The sequence below is a fragment of the Protopterus annectens genome, chromosome 13.part0 (genome assembly GCF_019279795.1).
Source record: "Protopterus annectens isolate FY-2018-M chromosome 13.part0, PAN1.0, whole genome shotgun sequence".
Taxonomy (NCBI): Eukaryota; Metazoa; Chordata; order Ceratodontiformes; family Protopteridae; genus Protopterus; species Protopterus annectens.
In genome coordinates, this window is record NC_056747.1 from 1,294,968,749 (window position 1) to 1,294,986,642 (window position 17,894).

The 17,894-nt window shown below is 38.5% G+C and overlaps 1 protein-coding gene across 1 annotated transcript in view; it reads right to left on the reverse strand.

Moving 5' to 3' along the window:
- The window catches only part of SKAP1 (src kinase associated phosphoprotein 1), a 2,077,187-nt gene that overhangs the window by 1,783,041 nt on the left and 276,252 nt on the right, over positions 1–17,894 (reverse strand). The gene's annotated exons all lie outside the window — the stretch shown is intronic.

Here is a 17,894-nt window from a genome sequence, read left to right on the forward strand (position 1 = left end):
GTAAAAGGAATGCAGCTTGTCTAATAAAAGGGGAGTAGGCCAATAACTAAGTCTCAACGAACACCTGGAGAATGGTCCTATCAATGCCTATTCTGCACATGTAAAAGGAATGCAGTTTGTCTAAGAAAAGGGGAGTAGGCCAATAACGAAGTCTCAATGAACACCTGGGGAATGGTCCAATCAATGCCTATTCTTCACACGTAAAAGGAATGCAGTTTGTCTAATAAAAGGGGAGTAGGCCATTAACGATGTCTCAACAAACAGCTGGAGAATGTTCCTATCAATGCCTATTCTGCACATGTAAAAGGAAAACAGTTTGTTTAATAAAAGGGGAGTAGGCCAATAACGAAGTCTCAACGAACACCAGGAGAATGGTCCTATCAATGCCTACTCTGCACATGTAAAAGGAATGCAGTTTGTCTAATAAAAGGGGAGTCGGCCAATAACGAAGTCTCAATGAACACCTGGAAAATGGTCCTATCAATGCCTATTCTGCACATGGAAAAGGAATGCAGTTTGTCTAATAAAAGGGGAATAGGCCAATAACGAAGTCTCAACGAATACCTGGAGAATGGGCCTATCAATGCCTATTGTGCACATGTAAAAGGAATGCAGTTTGTTTAATAAAAGAGGAGTAGGCCAATAACTAAGTCTCAATGAACACCTGGAGAATGGTCCTATCAATGCCTATTCTGCACATGTAAAAGGAATGCAGTTTGTCTAAGAAAAGGGGAGTAGGCCAGTAACGAAGTCTCAATGAACACCTGGAGAATGGTTCTATCAATGCCTATTCTGCACAAGTAAAAGGAATGCAGTTTGTCTAAGAAAAGGGGAGTAGGCCAATAACGAAGTCTCAACGAACACCTGGAGAATGGTCCTATCAATGCCTATTCTGCACATGTAAAAGGAATGCAGTTTGTCTAAGAAATGGGGAGTAGGCCAATAACTAAGTCTCAATGAACACATGGAGAATAGTCCTATCAATGCCAATTCCGCACATGTAAAAGGAATGAAGTTTGTCTAGCAAAAGGGGAGTAGGCCAATAACTACGTCTCAACAAACACCTGGAGAATGGCCCTAACAATGCCTATTCTGCACATGTAAAAGGAATGCAGTTTGTCTAATAAAAGGCGAGTAGGCCAGTAATGAATTCTCAACGAACACCTGGAGAATGGTCCTATCAATGTCTATTCTGCACATGTAAAAGGAATGCAGCTTGTCTAACAAAAGGGGAGTAGGCCAATAACGAAGTCTCAACGAACACCTGGAGAATGGTCCTATCAATGCCTATTCAGCACATGTAAAAGGAATGCAGTTTGTCTAACAAAAGGGGAGTAGGCCAATAACGAAGTCTCAACGAACACCTGGAGAATGGTCCTATCAATACCTATTCTGCACATGTAAAAGGAATGCAGTTTGTCTAATAAAGGGGGAGTAGACCAATAACGAAGTCTCAACGAACACCAGGAGAATGGTCCTATCAATGCCTATTCTGCACATGTAAAAGGAATGCAGTTTGTCTAATAGAAGGGGAGTAGACCAATAACGAAGTCTCACCGAACACCTGGAGAATGGTCCTATCAATGCCTATTCTGCACATGTAAAAGGAATGCAGTTTGTCTAACAAAAGGGGAGTAGGCCAATAACTAAGTCTCAATGAAAACCTGGAGAATGGTCCTATCACTGCCTATTCTGCACATGTAAAAGGAATGCAGTTTGTCTAATAAAAGGGGAGTAGGCCAATAACGAAGTCTCAACGAACACCTGGAGAATGATCCTATCAATGCCTATTCTGCACATGTAAAAGGAATGCAGGTCATCTAATAAAAGGGGAGTAGGCCAATAACGAAGTCTCAACGAACACCTGGAGAATGGTCCTATCAATGCCTATTCTGCACATGTAAAAGGAATGCAGTTTGTCTAACAAATACGCCAATAACGAAGTCTCACCGAACACCTGGAGAATGGTCCTATCAATGCCTTTTTTTGCACATGTAAAAGGAATGCAGTTTGTCTAATTAAAGGGGAGTAGGCCAATAACGAAGTCTCAACGAACACCTGGAGAATGGTCCTATCAATGTCTATTCTGCATATGTAAAAGGAATGCAGTTTGTCCTGCTTTGTAAATATACCTACAAATGACCAAGTCATTGCCTCTAGAATACTTCTAGAGTCCATTTCTCTGCAGAAAGCCAATAAAGAAGTCAGTACTCTTATAGAACGAGCCATAACCCTGCCTGGAAGTGGCTTGTTGTGGTGAGTACACCAAAACACCATATCATGAGACAACCATCCAGGGGCGGCTCATGCTATTGGACTGCAGGACTGCAGCCCTCCCAGGTGTAAAACAAGAAAAATTAAACAAAATATAAAATAAAATAACAAAAGGAAAATAATAAAAGCAACCATGAGTCCAGGAACATCGCGCATGCACACTCGCTGCATTTCCCAATATTCGGACTGTTGGTGAACCAGTCTGGAGCATGCGCACAGAATCTAGACTGTCTCCACCAGCAGTCCGGATTACAAAGACAGCATGCACATCTACATTTTCCCAGCAGTCTATGCAGTCAGACTGGAAGGGGATCGGACTGCAGGCAGGGTGGTCTTGTGGGACAGACAGGACGAGCCTTAGGTTCTCTCGCGGGAAGTGCTTGCCTCCTGTATGGATTGAACATCTCGGCCGGTGATGATGGTGCAGGAATGGGTTTTGAAGAGCTCTGCGATGATGGAGCTTGCTGCGTTTGACGGACTTTGCAGGCAAGGTACAGTGCAGCATACCCCCAATCCATAGTACCACCATCTAGGGACATAAGCAAGCACATGCTATGTACAATACTGTGTACATATAGAAAACCACGGGGTAGCAAATATATTTAATCACTCTCTTAAAAACAAAAACAAAAAAGTTTGTCTTCTCAGGTCTTGTCTTCCCCTCCATACATAGGAATGTCATCCAATATAGATTGACAATAACTGATAACAAGCCTCCGAGGCATGCACTTGTCGGCAATTAACACTTCTTTAATTTTTTTAAAAAAAGCTACTGTAACAGTTCCACGTGCCTTTTATTTTTCACAGTTTGCTTCTTTGTGAGAAGGGGATTGTGTGAGTAATGAGGTAAATCACCTAACTTATTTGACTGTAAGGTGGGTAAGGGTAGTAAGCAAAACTGTGTACTCAGCTCATGAAATCAACAAGTAGATGAGGACTGTGTGCTTGTATGGGGAGAGGAGCTATGCTGCGAAGTTTAAACTGTAATTTATGTTTTATTGGTTGCAGGTGTTTTGGCAGGGTTCTTTGAATTATCAATCAACACAGCTGCAGCTAGCCATATTTCTTGTGAACTGTGTTTGTGTTACGATATTGCCTTCTTGTTGCCGAGAGTTGATTATATTATTCTTCTTTTTATGCGCGTTTGCGTAATGCCGCTGTTTCTTTTTAAGTACTTGCTGCGAGGTAATCGCATTATTCTTCCGTTTATGCACTTTTGTGTAATGCCACTATTTCTTTTAAAGTATGCAACTATCAGAAGGGACTCCTTACATTTCAGATGTAGCAGCTGATGCTTTTATTTACTTATTTTTCTGTTGGCTTTTGTTGTCTTATTGCCTCTTTGTTTCTGTTGACATTGTTGTCCTGCCAAGGAAGCATCAGGAGAAATGTGCTTTTTTTCTTCTTTTACAGTGTAGTGCGCCAGATTCTAAACAAAAAAGCTCCACCATAAACAGGTGAAATGTAGCAGTTACAACATAGGACAGGAGCATGTCTTCATTCCCTGATGCTCTTCCTCTTTAGCTACTCAGTTTAATACCATTCATTCTCTCTGAGTAACATTCTCATAATTTGTGTAGGAGTTGCACATTTATATATGCTTTGTATGCATTTTTTTGTAGTTTTACTGTGAAAAGAATTTAATTTCCTTCCACAGTTTGTGACTGTTTGTTTATATGTAATATATACATGTGTGTGATCCTTTCACAGATTTTTATTTATTAATTAATTTGTGTATTTATTTAATTTAAAGAAAACTGTGTGAAACAACTTAGGGTGGGGAGAAGGTGCTCTGCATTACCAGGGATTGGTAGTAAAATCACTGTTTGTGTGCATATAGTGTAGTGTATTGTGTCTTTGGTCTGTGCAGCAGTTTATTAACCGTATGATGATTAGTATGAGGTTTCTTTGCTTATTTTGCTAGATAGGCAGCATGAAGCACCCATGTGCATAGTCCCTTTCTGTTTAGTCTCATTATGAATTTGGTCTCCCAAGTAGTTATTTGAAAGTCATTTATTTTTATTCATTATTAACTTTTATGTAGGTTCTACGGTGCAAGTAAATGTGTTTGTGGAATAGTTATTGATTATTACTTTATCAGATAAACATTAAATGTTTTATCTGAAAAAAGTGAAATATTTCTGAATGTAATACTTATTTTCTAACTGTAATATCTACATGCAATATAATTTTGATTGTATTTCAGGAAGATGAAAAAAAACACATTAGTTACTCTGATTCTATGACTTCTACTACTTCAGCTTTTTCACTGGCTCTGTACTGGTGGAAGGACTCCACTTTCTGTATCAGAATAATATTTTATTTATTTACTTTTGTTGAGTAGCATTGTCTGACTGAAGCAGTATGTAGGCAATGAGCTGTACATATCGTGATTTGCAGCCGCTAGAGTTCCATTTGGTAGTGTGTGTGTGTGTGTGTGTGTGTGTGTGTGTGTGTGTGTGTGTGTGTGTTTGTGTGTGTGTGTGTGGCCCCAGTTGCTACATGGTGGTGGGTAGAGAATAAGGCTTGAACCCTGTACCTTGGGCCCAAATGGCAAGAGTCTGAATTCCCTACTCACCACCATTTGTAAATAAATGCAGATTTTTGCTTCATATTTGTTCTGTTCCTCATAAAATCTGTGGTTTCTCTATTTTTGTTTCTCAACACAGCCAGTTGTACAGTGGTACCATTGGTGCCTAACAGCTACAGGTTGTCTGGTTTGATTCTTGGCTGGGGTGCCTTCTATGTGGAGTCTGTATGCCCTCCCTGTGTTTGTGTGGGTTTGCTCTGGTGTCCTCTCATCTTACAACGACTTTTCGGGAGTGTTTCTTCCTCTGCCAAAAATTGGCTTTTGTTTCAAATTAGCCTTTCCTGGTTAACAAATGTTAAATAAATAAAAATAACAAGCACTGGAATTTCAGACTTCATATTCTTCAGAAAGTACAGGGTAACACAAAACCTATTATTACAGCAAATTTCTAAGTTTATAAGATGGATATTTGAAATTTGTCTCCCATTATTGGCTTCATCCAGGTTTTTTGTGCCAATTTTGAGAGCTATGGTAATAAATGAACTCACTGAATATGTTTGGGGGCTGAATTCCTGCATTACTGGCTTTGTCTATGTGTTTTTGCTAAGAGGTTGAGAGCTATGGTGAGAACTGAATTTGATATATGAAATTTGTCCCTATTTTTGGGACTGTATTCCTCCATTATTGGTTTTGTCCAGGTTTTTTGTGCCAAGGTTGAAAGCTATGGTGATAACTGAACTCATTGAATATGGCCAGGGGCTGTATTCCCGCATAACTGGCTTTGTCTATGTGTTTTTGCTAAGAGGTTGAGAGCTATGGCAAGAACTGAATTCACTGAATATGTTTGGGGCTGTATTACCCTATTATTCGCTTTGTTCAGGTGTTTTGTGCTAAGATGTTGACAGCTATGGTGAGAACTGAATTCACTGAATGAAGCCATTTAAGTTTCAGTCTTCCTTTTTCATAAAATAGATGATTGATTTGGCATAGTATGTTGCTCTGTTTTGCACAGGGTCCTGGGTTCAATACTTGGCAGCGAAATGTATGGTGGTAACACAGCATTTTATTATAGCAACTTTCCAACATTATACAAGCAATGTTTAAAATGTGTCCTTGTTTTTTGGTCTTTTGCTCCCCCACCCCTAAATTTGGGCTTTTTCCAGATTTCTTGTGCTGCAAAGTTCAGATATACAGCTGAGTGTCAAGTAGATTTTACAAGAAGCTGAGAGCTGCAGGGGAAGAAAAGTTTAGTGATGCTTATGCTGAGTTTGCTTGCATTGTTAATAGCACAACAAGTAGTGTACTTGTTTTTGATGCAGAAGGCTGTAGGGTTCTACTCCCACAGTAGGTAGATGCATTACTGATACTGTACTGTATTGTAAAGGGGGTGGATGCTGCAGTCCTACCTAATAACTCTGAACCTATTATCAGTTTGCCATCCATTCCCTATTGCAATATTACTAGCTTACTGTTTTTTAATGAAACATGGGCAATTTATTCCTCAAGGGCAACAGACACTTTATTTGTAGATGAAACAATGAACTATAAAGTTGTTTGCTAAAAGCAACCTCTTCATTAATTACAGATTTCTTTAATGTGAAATTATTTAGATGACTTTTACTTCTTCAGAGATTGTGCATATTTACTGATACTGGCGGACTGTAGAAGTTTGAGTAGACTTTTATGATAAAAATGTTCTGAATTGGGCAGTTTTGCCGTTATTGGTGCATTCATTTTTTTTTTCATTGTTTACTGGAAAAATGTTCTGAATTGGGCAGTTTTGTCATTATTGGTGCATGCATTTTGTTTCATTGTTTACTGGAAAAATATTCAAAACAAATTTAAAACACCCTCTACAACTGTACTATATTGTACAAGGAATATAATTTAATAACATCAGAAAGGTGTATCAAAGACCAAGTGTATGTTTCATGTGCAAGGGGCCTATGATTTGAAAACAGCCCATAGTTAATCTTTATCTGCCACTGGCAAAATGTATTTTCTTTGAATGTGGGTTTCAATGCTGTTTCAATGAATGTGAGTTTCAAGGGCAGAGAAGTTTTAATGCTGTCTGTTTTCATTGTGAGTTTGCATTGCTTTGTTTAGCAGATGTCTTAGTGTTTGTGCTTTTAAATGCAAAATAAAACTTTCAAATGAAATCCAAATAATTGTAGAAGTAAAGCAGTATGCACATTAGTGTTTATGGTAAATGGGGTGAAATAGCCAAGTAATGGTTCATTGGAATAGCTGAAGGGGGGATGCTCCATTCGACCATGATTTTGTGAGGGGGAAGGGTGGCAAACTCAAACACAGCCTACCTGAACTATACCTCTCAATTGTCAAGATTTTCACAGAATGAATAGATTTTTGCTTCTTATTTTTGGTTTGTTCCTCATTAAATGTGTGCTTTTCTGGCAAATAATTTAGGAACTAAGTCACTAAATAATGAGACACTGAGTTTCAGACTTCACAACCTTCGGAAAAATGCATGCTAAAGCAAGACCTGTTATTCTATCAACTGTCTCAGTTTATACAACAATTGTCTGTACTGTTTATAAGTATATTTGGCATTGTCCATATTTCTTGCATTAACAGGTTGAGAGGTACGTGCAAATAAATTGCTTTAAAGAATTAGGCATATCCAAACCTCTCAACTGTCCCTGATTTTGGCTCAAAATGTTGCTCTTCCCCTAATAATCCCACCGCAAAATGGCAATTTTGGAAGAAAACGTGGAGGGTTTACAATTAAGAAATAACTGTAATAATCAGTTATAGATTACTTTTATTTCAGAAATGCATGTAGATTCTTTTATTTTGTCAGCTGCTCAAGTTAGCAGTACTAATATTAAAAAAGTGTCCCTTCTTTGACATGTTCCCAGCTGTGTTGTGTGGCTATTTTATATTTTTGCATCACATTTTTGGTCCATTTTTCATAAAAATAGTGTTTTTTGGCAAATTAGTAGCAAATCATTAAAGACTGACGTTAGAAAATAATGACAGACATTTGTCTTTCAGATTTCATACCCTTCAGAAATTCATACTAATGCAAGACCTACTACTCTATTACCTTTCTAAGTTTATAAGAGCAATATTTAAAATTGTCCTTATTTTTGGGCCTTGTCCCACTTCTATGTATGGCTTTGTCCAGATTTCTTGCTCTGAGGTTGAGAGGTATGACAAATGTGTCAGGGACATCACAGTCAGCCAGAGACATTTCAAATTGTGACATATTTGTTGCACCCCACTGCCCCATGTAGTGTGACTCTGGATGTGTCCAAGTAAGGCAAGGAGAAGTTATACAGTGTAAATGTGCAGAGTATCCCCCCATCCAAGGTAGACACAAGTACTACTTTTATTCTGTCCTTGATTTTGCAGAATGTTCTGGTTTGTCATATTTTTATACTGTTGATTTATGCTTATTATTACTCAAAGTGCCTGTTGCTCTGTGTTTAAGTAGCAATGCTTTAATGACCATTAGGTAAGCTTGTCTGAGATTGTAAGATGCAAGTAAGCTTTAATAAGCATACTGTTAAAGAATTGCCAACAGTGAAAGCCTTTCTGTTGCCATGCAGAGAATACTTGCATAACTAGATAATGTATAAGCCTTGGGTATTGAAATGCATATGACAGTATTTGTAGTAAAGGACAGGATTACATTATTTTAAGAAGCTCATTACATTTGTTAGAGACTTGCAGTCATCATTGCAGGCTTTACCTGTAAGACAAACAGAATGCCTATCTATCATGTGTGGTCCATAACTTGTGCAGTAATCCTTTAAGCAATTTATCTTGAGCTTGTTTCTTGTTTGCTGTTCATTTTTTTACTTTGATCATGTTTTCACCATGAAACAAGTAGATAGTTGTTGTCAGGCAGCAGGTCTTTTTTGGATAAGAAACATTTTTACAAGTGGGGTATCACAGAGATTGCTACTTTCAGCATGTTACTTGGTACTTTAATAAAGCTGGATATAAATTATAATTAGAACTGCAGTGCAAGGAGAAGTGGTTCGAGCTGAGTGCTGCTTGTTTTTCTTGTGCTTGATTTTGACTGGCATTCCAGTAATGTATTTAAAAAGTAATTTATTTTATCATGCTCACAGCCTTTATGTTTCCATCTAGATATTAAGTAAGCTGCCATGCAGCTAATGCATTGAAATATTCTTCAACACTTCACATTGTCTTGATTGGACTCTCATAATAACGATTTGGCACCCAGGGCAGTGTATTTAATTAAAGTTCTAGTTTTTGTGGTTTTGAGCATAGCTCCTCCCCTTTCTAGTTGACCACATCCCTTCCTTTGGCCCCACCCATTCAGCTGTTTCCTACAGCCCCTCTTCGATTTGAACTCACCAGCCGCCACTGCAACCATCTCACTATAGTCTGCTGGTTGTCCTTTCCTCTCACCTTCACAGGAGGCATACAACTGTTCAGCTTTCCTGAACTGTCAAGTTTTGTCTAGTTAGTATCTGAGCTGCTTAAGTACATCTAGAGAGTGAAGAATCCTTTCTCCCTTATTCTATGGATCAGGAAAAAAGATTCGGAGATGAAAAGTCTGGCTTAAAGGAAATCCTGAGATGACCTTAAGCAAAAAGTAAGATTTCTTCTCAAAGAAACCCTGTTTTTGGAAAAATGACTAGTGTTGACTCACTGTAAGAGCTTGTAGCTCAGATATGCTCCTAGCAGGTGTCAGAGCAATGAGCAGAGCAATCTTCTATTACAGCTGAGTGATACTTCCAGGTGTTTCTGCAGTTACACCTTACTGACATCTCTAGGTATCAGATATTCTTTGTTCGTATTTGAATTAATAATTCCAAAACCATAGTATAAGTAAAGTATTCACGAATTTCATCTAAAAGTTTACACACTGGCAAACACAACTGTATTGATATTTTGCCGCTGTCTAGGCAGATGAAGAGATATTAATTGTTGCTCATACATTATTTAGATACATTGTCATAAATTTCATATTTTTCTAAATATGTGAAAGCTCTCAGCTGGATGAACAAAATGCTGCTGGCAGTATGTGTGTAATTTGAGTGGTTGCTGAGATACTGTAAGTGTTCACAAAATATTACAAAATGAATAGTTACTGTGTTTACTGTGACTTATAAAATCCAGTTTAAGACCAAGAACCTAACAAATGGCATCAGTATAAAATAGTTTGTGCTGAGGTGTTTGCCATTTACACTTTGTTACTAACCCCTATGATTCCTGAGATATGTACATTTCTTTGAAATGTGAAAACATAATTTGACTCTATCCAAAAGCTTATTGGAAGTCACACTACAAACATCCAGAGCTCCACTGGAGGGAATAAGTAAAGAACCTCAAATCATCAGAGTCAGTCTTTTAAGCACAAATAAGATGGAGCCATCTGTCTACTAGGAGGTTGAATATTTAACACCCCCTTTCAAACACTCATAACTTGAGCATTATTAGAAAGGGGGATCTAAAGTCAGCCAAGCAGAAATGGCTAACAAATGTATGTTGACAGATGAGTGCTACAGTCCATTGGACAGTTACTCACACAAACAATCAGGAGCCAGCTGGGCCTGAACAGGATACTGGTTCTTTGGCACCAATGAGAATATTTTTACACTTGTGCATATGTGATTCTATTTAGTACCTGTTTCATGTCCTCAGGAAAAAAAATCTACCTAAAAATTATCAACATTCTATCATCCAGGCAGTTGGCTGAAGAGTTTGTACCTCTGTCTTGTGTGAGTAAATCCAGTCAGTGAGGAAGTTAACAGTAATTGTTCTTGGTCAGACTGAAAAGGAGGGAGAAAGTACAGCTGGGTAACAACTCACATGGAACATTATGGTAAGTGCATAACATCTTTATGTGAAGTTGTTCTACCTCTCCATTCATTCTTACTGATGGGTAGCATCCCAAGCACCATCAATCTTGGGTGGCTCACGGGTGTATATTTTTCAGGACAGTGAATCCAAAGGAGGCTCTGTCCCTGGAGACCCTGTCAACCTTGTAATGATTGATAAAGGTATGAGGTTTTGACCAAGTGGCTGCTGCACAAACGTTATCAATAGGAAGTCTGGCAGAAAAAGCAGAAGATGTAGAAACTGCTCTGGTTGAGTGAGCTTTAATCTTATAATGTAGGGGCATACTGGCAGCTGAATAAACAAAGGTAATACAATCAGATAGCCATTTAGATAAAGTTGTTTTTAGCCACTAGCATACCTTTCCTGGAGTCTGAAAAGGAAAGAAAAAGCTGATTTAATTTCCTGAAATCTTTTATAGGTTCATAGGTTCATACTAGGCTATCTGCCCTAGGGCATTTATAAGCCTTGCCAGAATGTGTTTGGCTTTCGCCACCCATTTTAAATTTATTTTGCTATGCCCTTTTTCGAGGTTAGTATACTGTGCCTCTGTCTAACAGTGACACAGAAGTGATACCCGGGGTAAACCTACAATCTCCCATCCACTCATCAAGATTCCTCTTGAAGAGAGTCAATGAGGGACTCTGTCTAACCTGGACTGGGATTTTATTCCAGAGTGAAGGGAGCCTCCAGGTTATGAATCTGTCCCTCCAGCATGTCCTATTTATTTCAGTGCTGAGGTTCAAGTCTCTCGAGCGCATAGCTCGATGGGATTTGAATTTTCTGAGGCGCAGCATGTCCATTAATTCCAGGTTGGACATGGCTTTATACGTCAGGCACAGATCGCCTCTGAACAGGCGGTATGCCACTGAGTAGAGCTGGAGTTTCTTTAACCGGGCAGCATATGGTATCTGTTTGAGCCCTTTTATCCTCTTGGTGAGGTACTTCTGGGGTCTTTCCAGTTGCTGCAGGTGTCTGGTAAGGTACATCCAAAAAGGGGCATTGTACTCAATTATGGGCCTGATGAGGGATGAGTAAAGAGGCACGATGACCTCCCCTGATCTAGATGTGAATCCCTTCATGATTAGGTGGGCTATATAAAATGTTTTTCTAACCACTTTGGCCACGTGGTTATCAAATGAGAGATTGCTATCAACTTGGGTCCCCAGGTCTCTAATTACTTCTTCTGTACTTAATGGATTACCACCTATGTGGTAATTTGTGGGCACTTTGTTTTTGCCAAAGGGGATGACTATATACTTTTTGGCATTTAGCTTGAGGCCATGGCTCTGGTACCAGTTGTCTGTTTCTATGAGGCCCTTTTGGAGGATGCTTGTGTCAGCTGGAGAGTCTATTATGGCGCCCAGTTTGCAGTCATCTGCGAACTTGGTCAGCCACAGTCCTTCCGTGTTGGCCTGTACCTCCGAGAAATATATACCGAACAAGAGAGGTCCCAGGACTGAGCCTTGTGGGACACCACTTGTAACTGGTTTGGAGTCTGACATGGCTCCAGCAATTCTAACCATGTGGGTTCTGTCCTTGAGCCAGTTTGCAATCCATCTAGTGACATAGGGGTTTATATTTAAGCTGGTGAGCTTATCTATAATGCCCAAGTGGGGTATTGTATCGAAGGCTTTTGCGAGGTCCAGGTAGGCTGTGTGTACCACCTTCCCCTCGTCAATGACCTTGGTGACTGTTTCAAAGAAATCAAACAGGTTTAAGAGGCAGGATCTGCCCTTAAAAAAAGCTGAACTGTGTAGGATCCAATGTATGTAGGTCCCCAATATCTTTATTTATGAGGTCCATGATGATCCTTTCTATAGATTTGCAGACCAAGCTAGTCAGGCTTATGGGGCGACAGATTCCAGGATCCAGTGAGGCACCACTTTTTGTTCTGTCCAAATAAAGTCTGAGCTGTCTGTGGACATTAAGATTAGATTCAGTGCAAACCTTGGGCAAAAAAGAGGGATTTCTTCTAAGTGAGACTCTGTCAGCATGGAAAATCAAGTAAGGAGGTTTAATGGAGAAGGCCTGAAGCTCTGACACTCTGAGGGCAGAAGTAATAGCCACTAAAAAGATAGTCTTCCATGACAAAAATTTGAGATCACATGAGGAGGCTGGTTCAAATGGAGGAAGAATGATGCGGGAAAGCATAAAACTTAGATTCCATGGGGAATAGGGAGATTTCACAGGTGGTCTGAGATGAAAAGTCTTTTTGAGAAAGGCATAATTTGTGTGACATAATATTCAATCCTTCAAATCCAAGATAAAAGTTAGAAATGACAGCAAGTTGAACACGGACTGTGGCTGCTGCAGTTCCTTGACTGAAAATCATGGTTAAGAATTCTAGTATAGAGTAGGGGCTTGATAATTTTTTACATTTGCTAAGGTATACCTTCCTCGTAGAAGGTTTATGAGAAGATAAGAGAATTTGCTTTGTCTCACTGGAAAGGTTATTGAACCTGGCTATGATGGGAATTGGAGCAGCCAAGCTGTCAGCTTTAGGGACTGTAGAGAGGGATGAAGTTCCCCCGATTAGTGTGTCAGAATGTCTGAAACTGGGTCCAGAATACAAGGGTCCTCCAAAAGATGAAGTCAAAGGAAGGGGAACCAAATCTGACAAGGTCAATGAGGGGCTATGAGAATGATGGTCCTTCCCAAGGTTTTTGCTTTCTGTAGAACCTTGGGTATCAATGGAATTGGTGGAAAGGCATAGAAGAGATCTGAAGGCCAATCGTGAACGAGTGTTTCCCTTGGGGCTTCTTCCTGAGGGGGAATCAGGGCAAAGTAGCTTCTGCATTTCATGTTCATGTGACTGGCAAAAAGGTCGCAGCAAGGCTGTCCCCATCTGCGAAATATCCTGTCCGCTATCTTTTTCTTGAGGGACCACTCATGGGGCAACAAAATTGCTCTGCTAAGCTTGTCTGCTATCACATTGGATTTCCCCGGGATGTGCGTTGCTAACAGAAAGCGCTGGGTGGAAATCGCCCACTGCCATACTCTTAGGGCCTCGCAACAAAGGGGGTATGACCTACCTCGTTCCTCCTTGTTTGTTCAAGTACCAGACCACTGACATGTTGTCTGTCTGAATCGCAATCATACCTAGAGGAAGAGAGTCCTGAAAATACTGCAATGCCAAAAGTACTGCTCTCATCTCTAAGACATTGATATGCAGATGTGTCTCTTGATCGGTCCATGTGCCTTGGGCTGATCTTCCCTGAAAATGCCCCCACCCCACCCTATCAGGGAAGCATCCGTGGTCACTGTGGTCGCTGGTGGGGGTAAAGCAAAGGGACGTCCTATCGTGACATGAAGTGAGGTCAACCACCACTGAAGATCCTTTTTGCAGTTGTTAGTGATCATTATCAGGTGAGACATGGTAAGACCATTGAGTGAACAACAGCCATTGCAGTATCCGCATGTGCATATGACCCAGAAGTATGGCCAGAATTGCTGCTGCCATCATACCTAACAACTTTAGAAGGAGCTAACAAGAACCTCTGATCTGTTGCAGTGACAAACTAGATCTGAGGCAATTCTAGGTGCATCATGGGATAGGGACTTGGCCTTGAGCTATTTGAAGACCTCAAGCTTTGTATTAGGTGACTCGGAACCGAGGGATCGGCTCCGAGCCCATCATTAAGAATGAACAGTGAGATAGAACAACTTCACAGGGGTATATTTCGTTATCCCCACTGTACCAAGCTTTGGTAAACTTATTTACATGAAAGTGCACTTTTGCTGAAGTCATTCTCGGCTTTCTATTGTTCGAAAAAGTGTGTTTTCGAACAACAGAAGTAGACATATATATATATATATATATATATATATATATATATATATATATATACATAAATATATATATATATATATATATATAGATATATATATATGCATATATATTAAATATATATGTATATATATATATATATGTGTGTGTATATATATATATGTATATATATATATATATATATATATATATATATATATATATGTATATGTATATATATATATATATATATATGAATATGTATATATATATATATATATATATATATATATATATATATATATATATATATATATCTATATATATATATGTAAATACAACAGAACGTAGTACACATGAAATATAGTTTTCCAGCATTAAAGGTTGTAAACACTTTACTTAATGAAGAACAAGCCAAGAAAAAGGGAAAACCACACACTTCATATGCTTTTATCATTCCTGTACAACTGGTTTTCCCTTTTTCTTGGTATGCACGTACACACACACACACACGTGTGTGTGTGTGTGTGTGTGTGTGTGTGTGTGTGTGTGTATATATATATATATATATATATATATATATATATAGTTTCATTTTATAATCTCGAAATACTAAAATACTGAATTTTAGTATCTTGAGACTATAAAGCCGAAAATTAAAAAAAAAGACAACCCACAACTGCGAAATTCAAAATCTCGATCATACACATACACACACCACCACACAAACAAGCACACATACGCATACCTAACTACACTACAACAAACAAAACAACACACACACAGAAATACAACATAACAAACAAACCCCCTACAACTCCCATGTGGGGGGCTGTGCCCTCATCATTTCTGCATTTGATATTATGCAATTTTGCGTAACTGCACTTTCGGCTTTATAGTGTCGAGATACTAAAATTCGGTATTTTAGTATTTCGAGATTGTAAAGTGAAACTATATATATATATATATATATATATATATATATATATATATTTATTTAACATTTGTTAACTGGGAAAGTCCATCTTGGAACAAAGCCAATTTTCAGTGGAGGCCCCGGGAGAAACACTCCAGATGCATGTATTTGTAACATGGGAGGAAACCAGAGCACCTGGAGGAAACCCACACAAACGCAGGGAGGACATGCAAACTCCACACAGCAGGCACCCCAGCAAAGAATCAAACCAGAGAACCTCTTGCTGTGAGGTGACAATGCTACCGCTGCACTACTGTGCTGTCCAATTTTATATATATATATATAAAATTATAAATATATATATATATATATATATATATATATATATATATATATCTATAAAACACACACACACACACACACACACACACACACACACACACGGGTCTATTTCAGTAGACAAACTTCTCACTTACCCAACACTGACTTCGGAAATAACCAACAACTTCAGAAGACCGACTTTTCACACGAGGTAAGTAACCACTTGGCCATCCTACTGAACTCTGCCCCTTACCCCCTGCGGTAGTGTGATCTTGGAGTTGGTATATTTAGTTAACGTGGTTTGGGGGGGTGTGAGGGAGCGAAGCCCCCCACATAGGTTGGTTTAGTTTTGTTTGGTTTATTTTTTTATTCAAGATGGCCAAGTGGCTACTTAGCTCACGTGAAAAGTCAGTGTTCTCGATGCTGGTCTTCTGAAGTTGTCGGTCCTTTCATCTCGGTCAAGTGGGAGTCGGGTAAGTGAGAGGTCGGTCTACTGAAGTAGCCCCACACAAGCACACACACGTGTGCACAGGTCCCACACAAACACACACATGCCCGCACGAGCACACACACACATACACAAATATATATATATATATATATATATATATATATATATATATATATATATATAATGACACCTTTAGACAATATATTGGCACCATTACACAGTTAAGTCAATAGATGAAAATAATGCTGTTTATAAGTACAGTAAGAGTTGCACACCATAGAAAAAGTTTTCATTTTTCATTATTGATACAGTCAGGCTCTGACCAGCAGGAGAAGATTTGGATACCACACTGGAATTTAAAAAATATGCAGTGGCAAATTCATTTAGATGAAAAAAACAACCCCAATGGTTGAATTAAATGGTTAGTGTAAAAAGTGCACTAATTAAAGATACTTTTAAAATTATTTTTAAATACTGATTTTATTTAAATTTTAAGTGAGATTTTGATCACTTGTATGCTTTATGATGTCACATGGCTATTGTTAATTTTCTGAGTAAATATTGTTACTTGTTCTGATAAGCATTAATTTTTAATGTTATGTTGATTAAATGAAGTATGACTTAAATGTAGCACCCATAGTCAAATACTGGTTAGCCTTCATTACCTCAGCTTTCTGTGTCTGAAACATGCAATGCTAAATTGTCCATATTTACATAATATTGATCTTTGCCTTTGTAACCTGAGACAGGGCTGTAAAGGATCTAGGAAGGACTGATTTGTTTATCTGTTTAACAAGTAAATAAAAAAAAATACAGCCACACAGCTTTGGCCTGCCAGTCATGAAAACCATATCTAATCCTTGGCAAAATATAGTAGGGTATAGTACATATGACAAATGCTGAAACTAGCTACAGTTATGGACAGAATGGTAATAGGAAATGCAACTCTATTTTAGGCATCTGTATATGAGGGAGGGGTAAGTAAACATCCCTACTCTGTTAAGTAAATAGTGTGGGAAGAAATAGCCAGGGAATTGTTATGGCTAGGCTTGTATAGGCCCTAGGGCCAATAGCCTAGTACCAACCTATGAACCTATGAACTATAACACAAACTGGAACATTATAGCAGCATGATTATGCATGTGGGGAAGAGCAGGAACACTTACCCTTGGTAATGAAGTGTTTCAACCACAGACTTGTAAAGTACACCACAATGCATGTGTATGTGGTGGTGGGAAAGCACGAACTTGCCCTCTGTAGTGATATCACTAACGCAGATTAGTACATAACACCAGTATGCATGTGTAAGAGGGAATGCATATGGGGGTGGGGGGGGGTAAAGAAAAAATTAACATATTCTTCCTACTGATGAGATATTAACACAGACTGACACCATATACCTCTGTCACATTCCAAATTTTTGTGGTATGAATTATAATGCCAAGGATTACAGAGAGAAAGATACTACAGAATGCAGTGGCACATACATAACTACACAAACACACACATACATATATATATATATATAAATACACACATATACACATATACAGAGATCTCAATGTACTGGGCTGCAAAGATGATATTAAGATCGATGACATAAAATGAACAGTATTATGTCTCTTAATATGTTAAACATCTATACTTCTAGCAATAACAAGATATACATGTATGCATATACACATACACATACTATATATACATACACATATATGCACAGGCACATGCACATATATATCATATATACATATACTATATGTATGTGTATATATATATATATATATAGAGAGAGAGA